Below are 15,737 nucleotides of genomic sequence, written 5' to 3'. Positions count from 1 at the left end.
AGCGTGCAAATTATTTTCTAAACGAGCCCTAATACTTTCTGCCCCAAGCCACATGCAATTCTCCTTTCTGTATTTCTCCTTGCCCCAACATTCCACACCAAACAGAACCTGTAACTTACCCCAGTGGCTGTTACAGGTACTCTCCTGACCTATGAGTCCTAGATGGCCGGAACCACACAACCCCCTCTGTCCCCAGCCTTAGCTGAAGACTCAGTTGAAGCTGAGATAGTCAAACTAAGATTGGGAGTAAGGAATTTATCATAAGGAGAAAGTTTGATCATTTTCCCAGTGAGGTGTGTGTGTGTGTGTGTGTTGTTCTGAGCCTGTGAAGTCTCTCTTCCTGAACTTAACAGGGAGGATGTGGGTTCCTGGGGATGTGCAGAGTAATTTTTAATGGTTTCCAGGTTGTTTATCCAAATGGGCTCCGGCCCATCTTGGAGGGCCCCATCTTCTCTCAAGCCTGATAACAGGTCCGCAAAGGCCTACCCACGGCTCTGAGACAAGAGACAATGTCTCTTGATCACTGACTTCCTAATTTGTGAGCCCACTCTTTGGGACAATATCCAGCCTTCCTGGTGGACCCCTCTGTTGGCTCTATCTTTAGTTTGTGGTGCTCCTTTCTGCCCTCTGTCCATCTTCTTTCATGAGATCATATTACGTTGGTCCATCCACAAGAGCGATTCCTGTTTCTGGGCTCCACAAAGTTGTGTGAAGAATCACATACAGCACAACGTTATCACACCTCCTTGTCTCTCCGACTGTTTGCCAGAGAATAGGATTTCTTTCTTACAACCAGCCCAGGAAGAAAATGTTGCCACGGACCCTACTTCCCTGTAAGCTTGCTGCCTGGGTGGATCCATCCCGACTGTATCCTAGTGTGTACCAAAAGACAGAGGACACCGTGGATCTGGGACAGTGTTAAGAGGTCCGGTCACCTTGCATCTGTCCCAAGGTGAGACTTGGTGTGGATCTGTTCTTATGTTTTTCCATGTCTTTGGGGACCAGAATCAGGTCTTGGGGAGGTCACAGATGTTCTTTTGAGACATCAAGAACCTGCCCACACCTCCTCCCTCCCTATATGGATGGGTGACTAGAGTCCTGGAGAAAAAAAAAAAAACGGGTTTACTGCTAAGGGCCTGCCATATGTCCTTTGCCATAGACTGTTTTCCATTTCAGAATCTTGAATCATACACACCTGCAGTTCTCACCAGAAAAATCTAGTGGCCCCGGCTGGGAGCACAAGCTTGCTAAAGGAGCATCATTGTTGGGCAAGCAGCCCTTAAGCCCTTTAGTTCTGCAATTCTGAGAAACGCTGATTCATAAGACTACCTTCAGACCACGCTGTGAGATGACTGGGAGAGGTTTCTTTGTGGGGAGGGGCGGCACCCCCACTGGCTGCCAACAGGAGATCCGCTGCTGCCAGAGAGTACTGTCTTATTGTCACCCACATTTCACGCCACCGGCCCGTACTGGTCCTTCATTCTGCGGGGTAAAATCCTACACTTTAATAAAGAATGGCTGACCCATCCATCTACCATTCATCTGTAGTGAGTCATCAGAGCCGATGGAAAGAACGAGGCTGCAGTCAGTCGCTTTTGCAGGCTCGCTGGAGTCTGCCATAGGTGTGGGCATTCTATTCTGTCTCTGCCCTGGCACTTGAGCTTGAGAAATGGTGTGGGTACCGGGTACACAGACCTTATCTTCTGGACTGAAGAGGTTAAACGAGACAATATTTGATTATTGCCTAGCTCATTGCCTGGCATATAGCCAGACCCCCATAAATGTTAGTTTTTCTCTCTGCCTTGAATGAGTCACATCCGGTTGGAGGAAAAAGCCCACTTAAGACAGGTTCACATAATGGAGGAGAGAGGTCTCTGCAGGGGTGCCCTTGGTAGTGGTGTTGGGGGTGGGTGGGTAGGCGGCTGGCAAGGTGGGTGGGGAGGAAATGGATGGTTACAGATGACTTCGAAGGCCAAAGTCAGGAGTAAGAATTCCAGGGCCTTAGTAAATTCCTTTCTTTCTCCCTCCTCATTCACCTTTCACAATTAACCCTAGGCTGTGTCTCTGCTCGTACGTGCTAATCTCTTCCTGGTCCCCACCCTGCTTCGTTTTTTGTTTTTTTCCTTTCTTTTTAAAAATTTGTGTTGATTTGACAGGGCCCTAATCCCCGACTCAGCTCCCTCTTCTAGTTAAACCAAAGGTAAATTCTTCTCTGGCGGGGCAGCCCGAAGCAGGCAGATCCACAGCACGGAGTAGCCTCGGGGAATATTGATGTTAGCCGAACTCCGGCGCCGGCCGCCCACGGTGAAAATAGGACGCCGGGCCAATCAATTAACAAGTCATTCAGGGCGGGGAGCGGGGACAGAAAGGGAAAAAGACCCAACTCCCTGGTGGGGCGTCACCCGGAGCCTGGGCTGTCACCAACCTACAGGCAGCGCTGCGTCCCGCACTTCTCTATGCGCGCCCTACTCCCCAAGCTCCTCTGCTGTTGCTCCCTGTGGTCAAGAGCCACCGCCTCGCTGTCACAGCGTTGACCTGACCTCATCTGAGTAGCTCTGACCCTGGGGTCCGGAGGGGGCTGGAGCCGCGATGCCTTGCTCGGACCAGGCGCTTGGGGGGGTCTTTAGGGCGCCTTCCTCAGCTTCCTTGCTCTTTATCTGCCCTTTTCCTCTCCCTAAACTCCTCGCCCTCCCGCACGGTTTTTCTCCTTCTCTGTCTCTACGGGCCTCGGTTTCCCTCTTTATTTGACCACCTCTCCCTTCCCAAAGTTCCTCTGGCCATATGGCCACTTTGTGCTTTTACTTTTCCGGAACGCCCCCTTCCTCCTGAGCTAGCCACAGGGTGGCTCCCTACTGGATCCCCCCACCCTTCCCAGCCCCCTGAGGGGAACTGCTCTGGCAGCCTGGTTGGAAGGTGGTGCACCACTGACTTTGGATATCATGCCAGTTCACATCTATCCTCACCAATTGGAACTGACATCAGGCCCTTCTTACTTGGGGCTCAGGACTTGTGTGGTCCTTTCCGTTTTAAATCTGTTTTCTTCTAACGCCAGACAATAGCTTTGATGGAGGGGGTGCCCTACCTCAGATTAACAATGCCTGAGTCCCTGGACCGGGGTCGGGGTGGCGTGGGGTCTGGGTCTTAGAAGGAGCCTTTAAGCAAGAATGTGGGTCTGGGTCAGAGACTATTTTCAGCAAATAGGAGTGAGGGCCTGGGGCAAATGGATTGCCGATTTGACTTAGAACTTTATCACTTGATTTTTGGGGGGTACTTGACTGATTTCTTAAGCCAATCATTCCTGGGGGTGGCGGAGTTGGGAGAGGTGAAGGAAGGCTCATTAGGTGATGGTCTAGCTATATATCCATAGGGTCTTGGACAAGCCAGTAGGATCTGTGAACATTTAAACTGATCAGATCTATAGGAAATGGTAGGTTTTCTATTTAAAGAAGGATCTTGAATTTTATAAACAGTTAAATAATACCAAAAGTCCCTTGGGTGAAAAGCCAGGGGATGGAGAGATGGCTTAGTGATTAAACATGCTTACTGCTCTCCCAGAGGATCATGTGAATTTTATCCCTAGATCCCGGGACAGGCAGCTCACAGCCACCAAAAACTCCAGTCTCTCTAGTCCAGGGGAATCTGACACCTTCTTCCTCTCCCTCTTCCTCTCTTCCTCCTCTCTCCCCCTTTGCTTGCAAAAAATCTTAAAAAGAAGACAATAGCCCAGTGCTAGGGGGATGACTTGGCCAATGAAGTGCTTGCTGTTCAAACATGAGGACCTGAGTGTCGTCCCTAGACCCCTGTAAAAAGCCCTGTAATCCCAGTGCTAAGAAGGCCAAGACTGAAAAACACCCAATGCAAGCTGGCCACTAAGCCTAGGCAAATTGAGAGACCCTGTCTTACAACACATGGTGGGCAGCATCTGAAAAATGATACCCAGGGCTGTCCTCGGGCCTCCACATGCACACATGTGCACACACATATGCATACAAACCTTTGAACTTGTATGAACACACGCACATCCCTACCATCTCATAGAGCATCTTACATGGGAATGTAAGGCCTTTCCAGGCTGGATGAATCTGTAGGCACTGTCTGGAAACCTCTAACAAATGCAGTCCTGGGCCTTCCTTAGCCTCCTTTGGCATCAGAACTCCAAGTAAGTCTAAATCATCTGTACAGTTTAACAAGAACTCCAGGGGATTCTCTGGCCCACTAAAGTTTCAACAACACCAACCTCAGATGACCCCTGCAGTTGAGAGAGTGGAAAAGATGGAAAGTTCTTTCCGTTATTGGAGAGTTGGTGACAAAGAAACGCCGCATGGCCAGATGGTTTCCGGATGTGGTGAGGACCGTTTTCTAGTCTCAGTGCCTAGTGTCCTTTCAGAGAACTGGAAGGGTGTGATTTACACCAACCCCTAGGTGGTCAACCCTCAAGAGAGACCTGTGTTTGTCAAAACAACTGCATTGGCTAGGCTGTGAGTTTGCCTTGTGACATCTAGGGGCTGGGTAGGTTTTGAAATTTGTTCTCTTAGCAAGTACTCAGTCTTAGGGAGGTAGCTGATTTGGGGTGTAGGCATCTGGGTAAAAGATAATTATGTGAAAAGAGTGTGTGGTCATTGGACTATTGGAAGACGCCAACTATTACACCAACACTCTACCCAGGAACTCCTTGGATAATCTCAAAGCCTGTTTTGAGAGTCTTCCTAAGGAGACATTCCAGCGCTCAGGAGAAAGGGACCCAGGGTCCTCAAACCTTAGCAGAAGTTCAGGCACTGTATGGCATTAATTTAAATCTCAGCATTGTCCCCAGAGTTGTGAGGTCTTGGATATGGAACCACAGGAGTTCTCTGAGGTCTTTGGGAAAGTCCCTCTGTGATTGGGCCTCAATTTTCTTGTTGATGAAGCGACTCTTCATAAGAAAGCAGGGCTAATAATACCAGTTCTTGTAAACCTCCAACAACATAGCCTCAAGCTATCAGAGTTTCTAAGCCCCTGTAGGGATTTTCTCATGGCTCACACCCCCTTTCATAGGAAGATGAGCTCAAGCAGCCACAAATAAATACCATTAACAAGAAAATAAAACAAGACCCCTGATTTGAGAGAACCCAAGAACCAAGAATGGTGCCTATACTTCTTGATGCCAACTTGACCGTCAGCTGGATCTGAGCAGCCCTGACCTCAAGTTTAAAGAGAGCACAAGAGAGGTCACCATCCTGAATCAACTCACATGGGCAGGAACTGGCATTTCCTAAAGTCATTCTCAGGACAAAGTGATTCTCCCACCTCGGTTTATCTTCTATTAGCCAGGAAACTAAGTTAATTAGAACCTGCCGTTTTCTGAAAACTTGGGTTAATCAAGGTTTATATGTAGTAGTTTTCCCTCCAGAACAGTAAAGCCAAGAGATGTTTCCACAAAGAACTCAGTACTTAGTGAAGCCGCTGGGGCGGGAAGGAATCCTCACTGAACCGGAACATCGGGAACATCAACCCGTGCTCTGAAACAAACCCGATGTCTCACTCTGTTTAGGCTGCCGTGAGAAACAAGTATTCTGTGGGGTGCTGCTGCTGGAGAGAGGAGGCCTTTGGATGCCCAGGCTCCCGCTAGGCTGCAAGGTGGGTGGGTGAGATGGGTCCTGCCTTATTTCCCACCAGCCCTTTCCGCACCTGTTCCTTTGACATAGCGGGCACTTCCTTCAGTGCCCTGGTCCTGTGACCTTTCGCAGCTTCATAGACTAAACAACACAACTTTGCCCTTGACTCCAGACTGCTCTGAGGTGATCCTTAAAATCTCTGAGTATATCTCAGCTTCTCAGCCAGATTCCAGTTCCCTCAGAATGGGGAACTTGATGGGTCCCAGCCTACTTCCAACAGACAGCAGACAAAGGCTAGATTAATTCAGAAGTCACAGCCTCAGGGAACTGAAAGGAATCATACATTAACCTGGCCTGCTCTCAGTTTGCAGGCCCAGCAAATGACTTGGAGGTAGGGAACCTAAGTCTTAGCTATATAGCTTGTATTCTCTGACCATGCTCAGGTTGTTAAGGATCCTGGGAAAGTTGGGGGTGGGGGAAGGGAGAAAAAAGAGGACCTAATGGGCGCTTAAGTTGGTAGGTCATTTGAGGGAACAACTGTCACTAAGAGTTCAGACTGCTTGCATCTATTGAAATAAATTCACTCTTAAGAAAAGATGGAACAGGGCATGTGCATGAATGAAGTGCATGAGGCGTTGTCTGTGTGCAGCTTGGAATAAAACAAAAGACAAACTCAGAACCCAAAATCTATCAGTGGAGTGGGAGCTAGCTGTGGGAATCATGGTAGGTGTGACCACTAGAACGCCAGGCAGCTAAGTGTAATGAAGAAGTTCTCTGTGTAGACAAATGCAGAAGGATCCAAGACCCACTGGAAAGCCTCACGTCAAGGTACACAGCTGTGTATCCCAACTTCTGCAGTGGAAAGGCTAGGTGGGCATGTTCACCTTGTACCTATCTGTGCTCGACAGGTTCGTGAGAGAACACACAGGCATTTGTGCCTTCTGAAGAGTGGGAAGGGGTCTACAGTGAGAGGGGAAATCACACTTCTTGGCACACCCTTTGGCACTTTTACCTTGTGCGTGTGTTATTTCAAAAACTGCAACATGGCAGTCTCCTGGCTCAGCAGTGGTTTCCAGCGAAAGTAAAATTCTGATACTGGTTCATAGCAGGACTAGCACATCCTTAGGTTCTCTTAACAGAAGACCTTGTGTAATTGTCAACACAACCATCTATGGTTTTTACCATGATTATACCATGTCATCAGGGAGTAAACTGGGCCAGACAAGAGTGAAGGAACTTTGCCTACGGTCTCTGGTGGGGCATACCACAACCACAATTGAATGAACCCTGCTGAATGTTATGCTAGCAGTCACAAATATGCTTCCTATGGGGCTGGGCCATTCCTAGGTGCCACTTCTGATTGTGAGAGTGCTCAAGCCAGAGCCAGTGCCTCTTCAGTGCTATCTGGTGAGGAACAGGTTGCTGATGCTGTAATCTGTGTCTTTAATTCAGGGAAATAGGTCAGGGCAGGGTCAGATCTTGGATGGTGTCCTGTCTGTAGCAGAGGAGCCTGGATGGGGTTGTTTGTGGGGCAGCAGAACAGGGTGAGTTGGGAGAGCCCTGGCAATGCTCTGGGAGGGCAGAGTCTTCTCGACTACATCCTGGTCTCTGGGAGCTTTTCTTTCCCAGGTTCACTCCAATTAGGATGATCTCCAATACAGGAGCTGGGACCACAAACTCCCCTTTACCAGAACCTCAGGGCCCCTGGTAAGCATGGGCTGTGTAGCTGAGTTTGCCATATTGGAGTCCCCAGACTCCAGCCCGCTCTCAATACTTCCCGGGGAAAATTGCACATGTCCCCTTGATGAGGCTGCACGGGAAAAGCAAAAATAGCACCTCGCTGCTTTTAGCAAAAATTATATCCAGTCGGTATGGCTAACACTGGGTGCCGCATGCCGATCTGCAGCTCTGATTAGCCTTTGATTAATAAAAAATGGGGAAGGGAATCAATTATTTATTTAATAAGAGCAGTTTGTCTTAAGCAAAACCCTTAAGAAAGTAGAGGACTCAGAATGGGCTGGGTGGGAACCGGAAGTCTTTGGAGGTGAGACGTTTGCCAGTAGAGGGCTTCATTCATGGAGACAAGGATCCCCTGAGCGAAGGGTGAATAAGCCACGTGGGTTTAGGGGTAGGGTGTAGCTGTGTGTGAGAGGACCCTAGCCTCCAGTCAGGACAGGCCCCTCCCTAGCTCCTTTGTAGGGTAGATTGCTCCTGGGAAATCTCAGGCCGGGTCCTTTGCAGGCAACACCCCTTACCTCCCTCCCCTCCCCTGGCTCATTGTCTACAGCCTGGAGTTGTGTGATGTCAGCTTGAATGCCTGTTCTGGTGTTTCCTTTGCCATGCTAGCCCTCATGCTAGCCCGTGGAATCCCTACATTGTTTCTTTTTTACCATCACCTGACCTCTCTTCTTGTGTAGCGTGCTTCTGTTGACCTCTGTGTTTCATAATTGTATCCATTCGTCAAGGCTAAGATTGAAGGGTGCCCACCTTTAGATGTGGGTCCTGTTGGAAACTGTACCTTTGTGTTTGGTATTTTGAAGCCAGGGACAGCCTCTTACCCATCTCTGTGACCCCTGCCCAGGATTCGTGGAATAATGTACAGAGGGATCTGTGTTATCTTTTGGGGAGACTGTACCCACTATTTATGCCTGAATTTTGATTGCAAATCAGACTCTTTTGTTTCAAGATAGAATCTATTATAGCCCAGGCTACTCCCAAACCCAATATGGTTTAGTTCCAGCCCTGGCAAGAGGGCCCAGAACTGCTCAGAGCCAGGGTCTTTCTTCCCCTCTTTGTTATCTGGACATTTCTCATGGAAGTTAAATTTCCCAGAATGATCTGGGTTGTTGCCATTCCTGTCTTCTGAGTTTACTGGTGTGGGTGGATACTTCTAGAATGAAAACTTTCCAGCAAGCTGGCTGTGTGGGTCCAGAAGCCATGCCCTGCCGCTTCCGCCAGGTGCAGGGCTGCATTCAAAGTGATCTACGTGTTTGCTTATGCAAGAACCAATGTAGGATCATCTCTTTTCCACCACTGGCTTGCCTTGAGTTTTCCTAAATGTCTGCTTCCAGACGTTATCACAGGAACTTTTCCTCAGTTCCCAGGATGGGAGTTGGTTACTCCGGATAAAGGACCGGATTTGATGATCCATACAGAGGCTCCCCAGCAAGGCATCTGAGAAGTTTGGGAATTGAGGGCTTCAACCGTGGAGTCAGCATCTTCATCCCTTAGGCTCCTCAAGTTGGGGTCTCCCCAGTAGTCAAATAATAGAGCAGCTGAGTGGAGGACTGACTTACTGGGAGAATAAATCACCAGATAATACAGTATGGGTTTAAAAAAAACCATAGCCCTGTGGGGACCCCCCTCCCCAGCTCATAAACCGGATGAATTAAAGGGCAACTATTCACACAGCCGAAGGATATGCCAGTTCTAAAAGGATCCCTTTGCAAGGCTCTTCTGATGAGCAAACACAGCACATTTCAGACAGAATCCATTGTAAGAAAAGAGATGACAGAAAGAAGATAATAACAATTTGCATCCACTATTTTTGGTGCAGCTTTGTGAGGAGGCACGCACACCTGTACCTCATCCTTTCGCTGCCAGCAAGTCCCTCTCCTGGAGAGAGTGGGGAGCTGCAAGGGTGGGGATAAGGCATTGATCCCAACTGTCCTTCTTGGCCCTAAAGGAAACCTGTCATCTACATGAGAGGGTCTAGAACCAGGAACTGACTTTTGTTGGGTCCTGGCTTGTTGAGGGTATTTGTAGAATTATTCCGGAGAAGACATGTCCGACCCTGACCGCGGGACCCAAGTGGAATCCTCACCTCTCCTGTGCTCCTGAGCAGTTCCAGGATATTGGCAATATTTGCCTTATGGCATCAGTGCGACATTTCCCGTATCCACATAGTTAAATTAGTTAGCTGGATAGAAACCTCAGAGATGATGTATCTAGTTGTCAGTCGTGACTTGGTGCTAATGGCACTACAATTTGGTTACAGTCCTTGCCGTCATTAATCATCAGCCCCAGCCGGCTGTATACCAAGGGTGCTGGGATGGGAAGCACGGGGATGGCTCTGATAGAAGGTGCCCAGCACTTGGGCTGCGGTGTCCCTTCTTCCTCTGGGAAGGGCTCAAGTGATAGCTGCCGCTGCTTGGTCCCTGTCACCATCCCGACACAAGCCCTGCACACCTCTGTTTGTTAGCCTCTTGCTACTTATGCTAATAGCTTCCTGTAAACTATTTCTGAGTATTAACATCTGCCTCCAGCAGCCGACTTTCACTTACAGAAACTGATTTCAGCTCAGTCAAGCAGATAAACAGAGAAATCAAAGCAGGTGTTTGAAAGCAAAGGAGGAATTCTCTATTCCTGCATTCACCCATTGAACTTCGCTAAAGCCGCCGTAATTAATATTCAGATAACTATATTCCAACACATAGAATAAACAGATCATTTAGAGGATGTGAAATATATCTCCAGGGCCAGAGAAGAGAGGGAAGGCTAGGCAGAGAATCACATGTGAGCCGCTACCCAGTCTGCCCTAGGTGGCAGATGGTTTACAGCTTTTGAGAATGGAGATGCACCTCACGGGGCCAAGAAGCTGGGTCTTTACAATGCCAAGGCTTCAGCCTGGCAAGCACGGGACTGTGCAGCACTATCTGGCTTCAAGGGACTCAAGGTAGCCCTGCCTATCCTGGGGATGCCGCGTTCACATGTGACCTGGGAGAGGGGTAGCCAGCCTTCCTGTAATCAGACCCTCCCATGAGGCAGACCAAAGTGGAAGCCCCTAAAGGGATGGTTCTGGAATTCAAGTAACCTCCCTGAGGAGTGCGGAGCAGGCAGAAGCAGCCTCCTGATATTAATAAAGGAAGGAGAGAGGACACGCCTGTTGTGCATCTGTTTGCTGTTTTCCTTGTCAGTCAATTCAGAATTAAAATAAACCTGACACAATCACCCGGAATAGATTTGGAAGTCTGTCTTTCCTGTCTGCCCCAGGGGCTGCAAGGACAGACTTCCAGCTCAGCTGACAAACCTTCAAAGTGAGGTCCTGGGTCTGGTTTGCAACCACCTTGTCATATTCATGCACAGAGAGGGTTCGGATGTGAGGAGCAGGCCCCATCACCCGGTACAGTGTATACTACCGTGTGTGCAGGTGAGGCCACCCAGAGATAATATATACACGGGTGCTATTTGAGAACAGAATTATGCACCGTAAACTCCAGGGAAACAGCAAGCAACCAGGTCCAGAGTGTGCAATGGGAACCAGCCCTTTGTACTTCTTGTGGGCGGGGCAGCTCCCAGGAGGAGGGTAATTTCAGGAGTCATACTGTCATGCAGTATCCAGACTGACCATGCGCAGGATCACCCCATGCTAAAAATGTTCCTGCTGACTTTGCCCCTCCCCCCTTTCTGTTCCTGTAGTTGCAAGGGCCCTGTGGCTGAACAATAAATATGATCAAGAACTTTAATTTCCACTTTGGGGAATCAGGGGAATCATCCAGAGCCCCTCCCTGTCCTTACCCCTGAGCTTAGGTCCTGCTTGCATCTGTCCCTTGAGGATGGAGCCCAGAGATGCATCCTGGAGAGTGTGCCTCTGGAGCCACTGCTTTGCCGTTGAAATTTACCCTGATGCTGGTTTTTTTTTTTTTTTTTTTTTTTTTTTTTTTTTTTTTTTTTTGGTTTCCTTGGAAATAACTCTCTGAATTGCAGCTGTTTGTGGCAATGGGGGAGGTGGGAGAATGTTCCCTGGAGGGGTGTTGGGAGGGGTAGAGCGGCAAACAGTCTTCCCCAGGGAAAACTGGGTTGTGTATAGGCTGGTGTGGTGTGGGGAGGCCCATAGTCTCTGGGGATCTCTGAGGACAGACACGAGGATGGGTTGAATCTGGACAAACGGGAACTCTTTCTTCTCTAAAGCCTGGCTTTGTGCTTTCCTGTCCTTGCCACCCCTTCCGAAGGCAGCTGGCGGAGCTGTAGCCATTTTCCCAGTTCCGGGCTAAGTACGTGTCTCCAGCTACAGGTCTGCCAGGGGCACCTGTGCTGTTTGTGCCTTTTCTACACATTTTTGTCTAATGTAAGCAACACAACACCCATGTGAAGTGGGCCAGGCAAAGCCCTGACACACAGACAGAGGGGCGGTGTTGGGAGGTTGTTGCTCACTAGATATGGCATTGTGAGTGAGTGTAGAGACAGAAAGACAGCCTGGCCCTGATCCCACCTAGGCAAGTCTTGGCACTGTCTGTTGCTGGTCCTTCTTATCCATGGCAATGGCAGTCACCTCTTCTCCATAAAGTCACAAAGGCAGTGGGCTGACTGTGACTTTGTACATATTCTTGTACACAAAGCCTGGGAGGGACCACCGACAGGTGCCACGCTTTGCCAGAGAAAGAAAGAGAGGAGGCAACACACCCTGACTGGGTGCATGACAACTGCTTTCACAAGATCTCCACACAGAGTGCAGAGCACAGATGGAACGTGATAGAGGCCACACAGAATGCCGAGCGTGGACGGAACCTTGTAGGGCCACACAGAGTGCAGAGCACGGATGGAACCTGGTGGGCCACACAGGATGAGGAGCACGGATGGAACCTGGTGGGCCACACACAATGCTGAACCATCATTGGTCTGTCCCTCCACAGGTCTTGATAATGTTCCTTACCCTCCAACTTTAGCCGTGACTCCCGGACACCCTTCTGGAACCCCTCTAATCTACCTTTCAACTCCCCAGTCTCCTCAATTATCATTATCATATTATTACTGTCATTTTAATCTCTAAACTGTCACCATCCAACTTGAAAAAAAATGCAGGTTCTCAGAATCATAAGAGGAAAAAAACCAAATTCAGACCAAATCTTTTGGAGTCTGGATGGTTCACCTTGGGTTACTGAAGGCCTGATTTTCTTCAATGGAATGGTGCCTTTTATTCAAGGGATGGGACCCCAGAGGGAACTCTATCAAAAGACACACCCATCTGTCACACCTCTGAGAGGGGGCTTGGGGACTACGGCTTCTGGGGGATTGTTTGTGATCTGTCCACCCAACTTGCAGCAGACAGACTGAAAAAAGGTTATATACTATTCTGCTGGGGTCCCAGGGGTTCACAACGCACCCTCTAGAGGAGCTACACAGGCAGGCACTGCCCTCTTCCTTCTCTGTGTGACACCCACAGGAAGCACAGCAATTTTATGTCATGCCAGACATGAGATTTTTCTCGGAGAATTTTTCTTTTCTTTTCCAGAACTGGGTATAGAGTTCAGTGTGGCCTCATGCACACTAGGCAAGAGTCAGAGGTTTGCAGGGGGCATGTGGAAATTTAGGTGGCCAAGTCTCTGACCCAGCTGCACAGTAGTCCTGGTGCCCTCTGCTGGTCACATCTGGAAACACAGGCAGTCTGTAGCAGGTTGAGCGGGACCTTTTGAGGTCAACTAGACCTCCTTAGGTGGAAGGGTTCTTCAGGTTGCTGATGTCCCCCTTGGAGGCTAGCCACTGAGCATTTGCATACGAATGCATGTCTTCTTAGGCTCTATCTTTTCATACTTGGGATGGCTGTGGGTGTTACTAGCTGTATAGTCCTGGACAAGCAGTCAACCACACTGGACTCCATTTTGCTCTTTGTAAAATAACTAGTCCTAGAATCGAGTGATGTGATACATGCCTCTGTTCCTCACACTCTAGGAGATGAGGCAGGGGGATTGCCACACATTTGAGATTATTCTGGACGACATATTGTGTTCCATGCCACTTTGGGCTACAGAATGAAAACCTGTCTCAGAAAAACCAGAAAATTAAAATAAGATGAAACAAAAGACTACCATAAAGCCAAACAGATCCATGCATCCTTCAGACCCATTTCAAATGTTATTCCGTATGAGCTCTACATTCAGGATGCCATGCTCAGCACAGGCTGTGAGTAGGGAGGTCAGAAAATGGCCAGAATACAAATGCTTCTTCGTATTCTGGTGGCTACCTCAGATAAGAGTTTTATTTCCCCAGGAACACAGCCCTTCCTTCCTTCCTTCCTTCCTTCCTTCCTTCCTTCCTTCCTACCTTCCTTCCTTCCTTTTTTCTTTCTTTCAAATTATTATTATTATTGTCATTATTGTGTATGATGTGTGTGGGTGCATGTGTTCCACGGTTCAAATGCGAAGGTCAGAAGTCCCCTCTGTGGAACTGCTTCTCTCCTCCATTTTCATATGGCTCAGGCTATCAGGCTTGTGGGTCAAGTGTTTTACCTGCTGAGTTATATCGCTGACCCGGATCTTTGAATTCTAATTGTTGCTTTGGGGTTACTCTCATTTCCCGGGGGCAGAGGGTTAGATCCTCAAGGGCACAGTGTAGGGTAGCAGGAGTTTAATGTTTTGTTTAACACGGAAAGCAATTTTGACACGTGGAACAGTTACACACACGGTCTTTTCTCCCTGCTTGGGCAGGGTCATTTGGATGGTGTGGCTGAGTTCCTTCCTGGCACTACCTTGATCTCATGTCCTGGTGATGGTCTCTGTCCCAGGCTTTCTGCCCAGGGTCACATGTGTCTCGGGCTCCTGCGTGATAAGGTCCTCACTAAAGCCACCTCCGTATCTTATATCTGCTCTCCATGCTTGCCTCTCCCTCCCGCTCGTCAAGGCTGCCCTGGTGCAGCAAACACTCCTGGAGACTATGCTAACAGCTCACGTTTATTAATAGCTCAGCGTGGCTGGGAGCTTCGCACGTATCGTCTCCTGTACTGTTCTTAATAACCTGGCCGGCGGCTCCATCGTTATCTTCACTTTATAAAGAGGAAGCCAAGGCACAGAGATGTTGAGCCCTTGCCTCAAGTCACACAGCTAGAGAGTGGGAGGGTGAACATTTGAACCCAGTTGGTTGGATTCTGGGTTTATAAAACTGGAGATAGGAGGTTTGAGATAGAGGGCAAAGTCTGCTTCTTAAACGTGCGTGCAGAGCAGCCTAAACACAGGCGTGCACAGCATCCCTCCCGGAGGTCCCTGCATGCTGGTTTCCGTGTGCACTCATCAGTCTGTGCAGGCACAGCACCCCTCCCCTCTCCCCTGTCTTAGGACAGTTCCGCGTCATGAAGGCAATGCTGTGCATCTCAGGCATTACACGTTCTACTTAGCGTATCTCTACTATATAGTAGTGCAAAGGCCAAACACGGTCAGTGGAAATTGTCCTTCGGGGTGGCTGGGAAGATGACTCAGTCAGTTATACAAGCATGAGGATGTGAATTAGATCCCAGAACCTTCACAAAAGCCAGGAACACACAAGAATGTGCCTGGAACACAGAAACAGGAGGACCCCCCCCCCCGCTAGGGGGGTGCTTGCTGACTATTAGTATAGCTAAACTGGTGAACTCCAGGCTCAGTGAACGGTGGTGGAGGAATAACACTCAACATTGACCTCTGGCTCTGTGTGCTCATGTGTGGTGTGCCTGTACACGAACAAATGTACACAACACACAAATGTATACAATAAAGACAATACACATTGCTGTTCTTGTCTCAGGCGCAGTACTGTTGGGATGGGGTGGCAGCTGTAAGTTGCACTCCCAGTTTGTCGGCTATCCTGAGCCAACGCCACCACACTCTCCAGAGTCGTGTTGCTGACTAGGAGAGGTGGCCTTGAGTGTACTTTCCTCTCAGGCCTTCAGCTCACCAGGGGATTTATAGAGACTCGGCTTCTTAGGAAGTAAGAAACCTTCTTAGACGCTTTGGGCCCTCTGACACTGCAAAGATGCCAGAGAGATGCAGAGGGGACTGGATTTTTAATTTTGTACAAGTAAGTTTGATTTAAACAAATATAAACAGTCACACGTGCTGGCTATAGGGCTGTTCAGGTCCTGGGGGCTATCTCAAATCCGAACAGAGCACATGTGGCCTTGTGGGAATCCCAGGGTGGGATGTTTCCATGCAAACAATAAATGAGAGTGTATCTGAGTCAACGGGAGCCACCCTCGCCAAGCTGTCCTGTCTTTTGCTCTTCCTTCCCAGGACCTGTCTTTCTGAAGACCACCCTTTGACACCGGGTTCTTATCCAGGAATCCCTGAGGGTGGTCGGAGGGATGCTTTGGATTCTGTGCCTGGGAAGAGCAGTTTGGGGTATGGTCCACGGTGGGGACTCTCACTTGCCTGCAGTCAGCAGGACCTAAATGGCTGA

General features: G+C 49.0%; 1 protein-coding gene across 46 annotated transcripts in view; it reads right to left on the bottom strand.

Annotated features, from left to right (window-relative positions):
• LOC121453246 (CUGBP Elav-like family member 4) overlaps window positions 1-15,737 on the bottom strand; it is a 275,079-nt gene that overhangs the window by 235,259 nt on the left and 24,083 nt on the right. The window lies entirely within an intron of this gene.

This window comes from Microtus oregoni, unplaced genomic scaffold (assembly GCF_018167655.1).
Source record: "Microtus oregoni isolate MIOR12 unplaced genomic scaffold, Mior012 000011F_ref0000422, whole genome shotgun sequence".
Lineage (NCBI taxonomy): Eukaryota > Metazoa > Chordata > Mammalia > Rodentia > Cricetidae > Microtus > Microtus oregoni.
The sequence above is the reverse complement of the archived record's forward strand: the minus strand, read 5'-3'. Positions and strand labels throughout refer to the sequence as shown.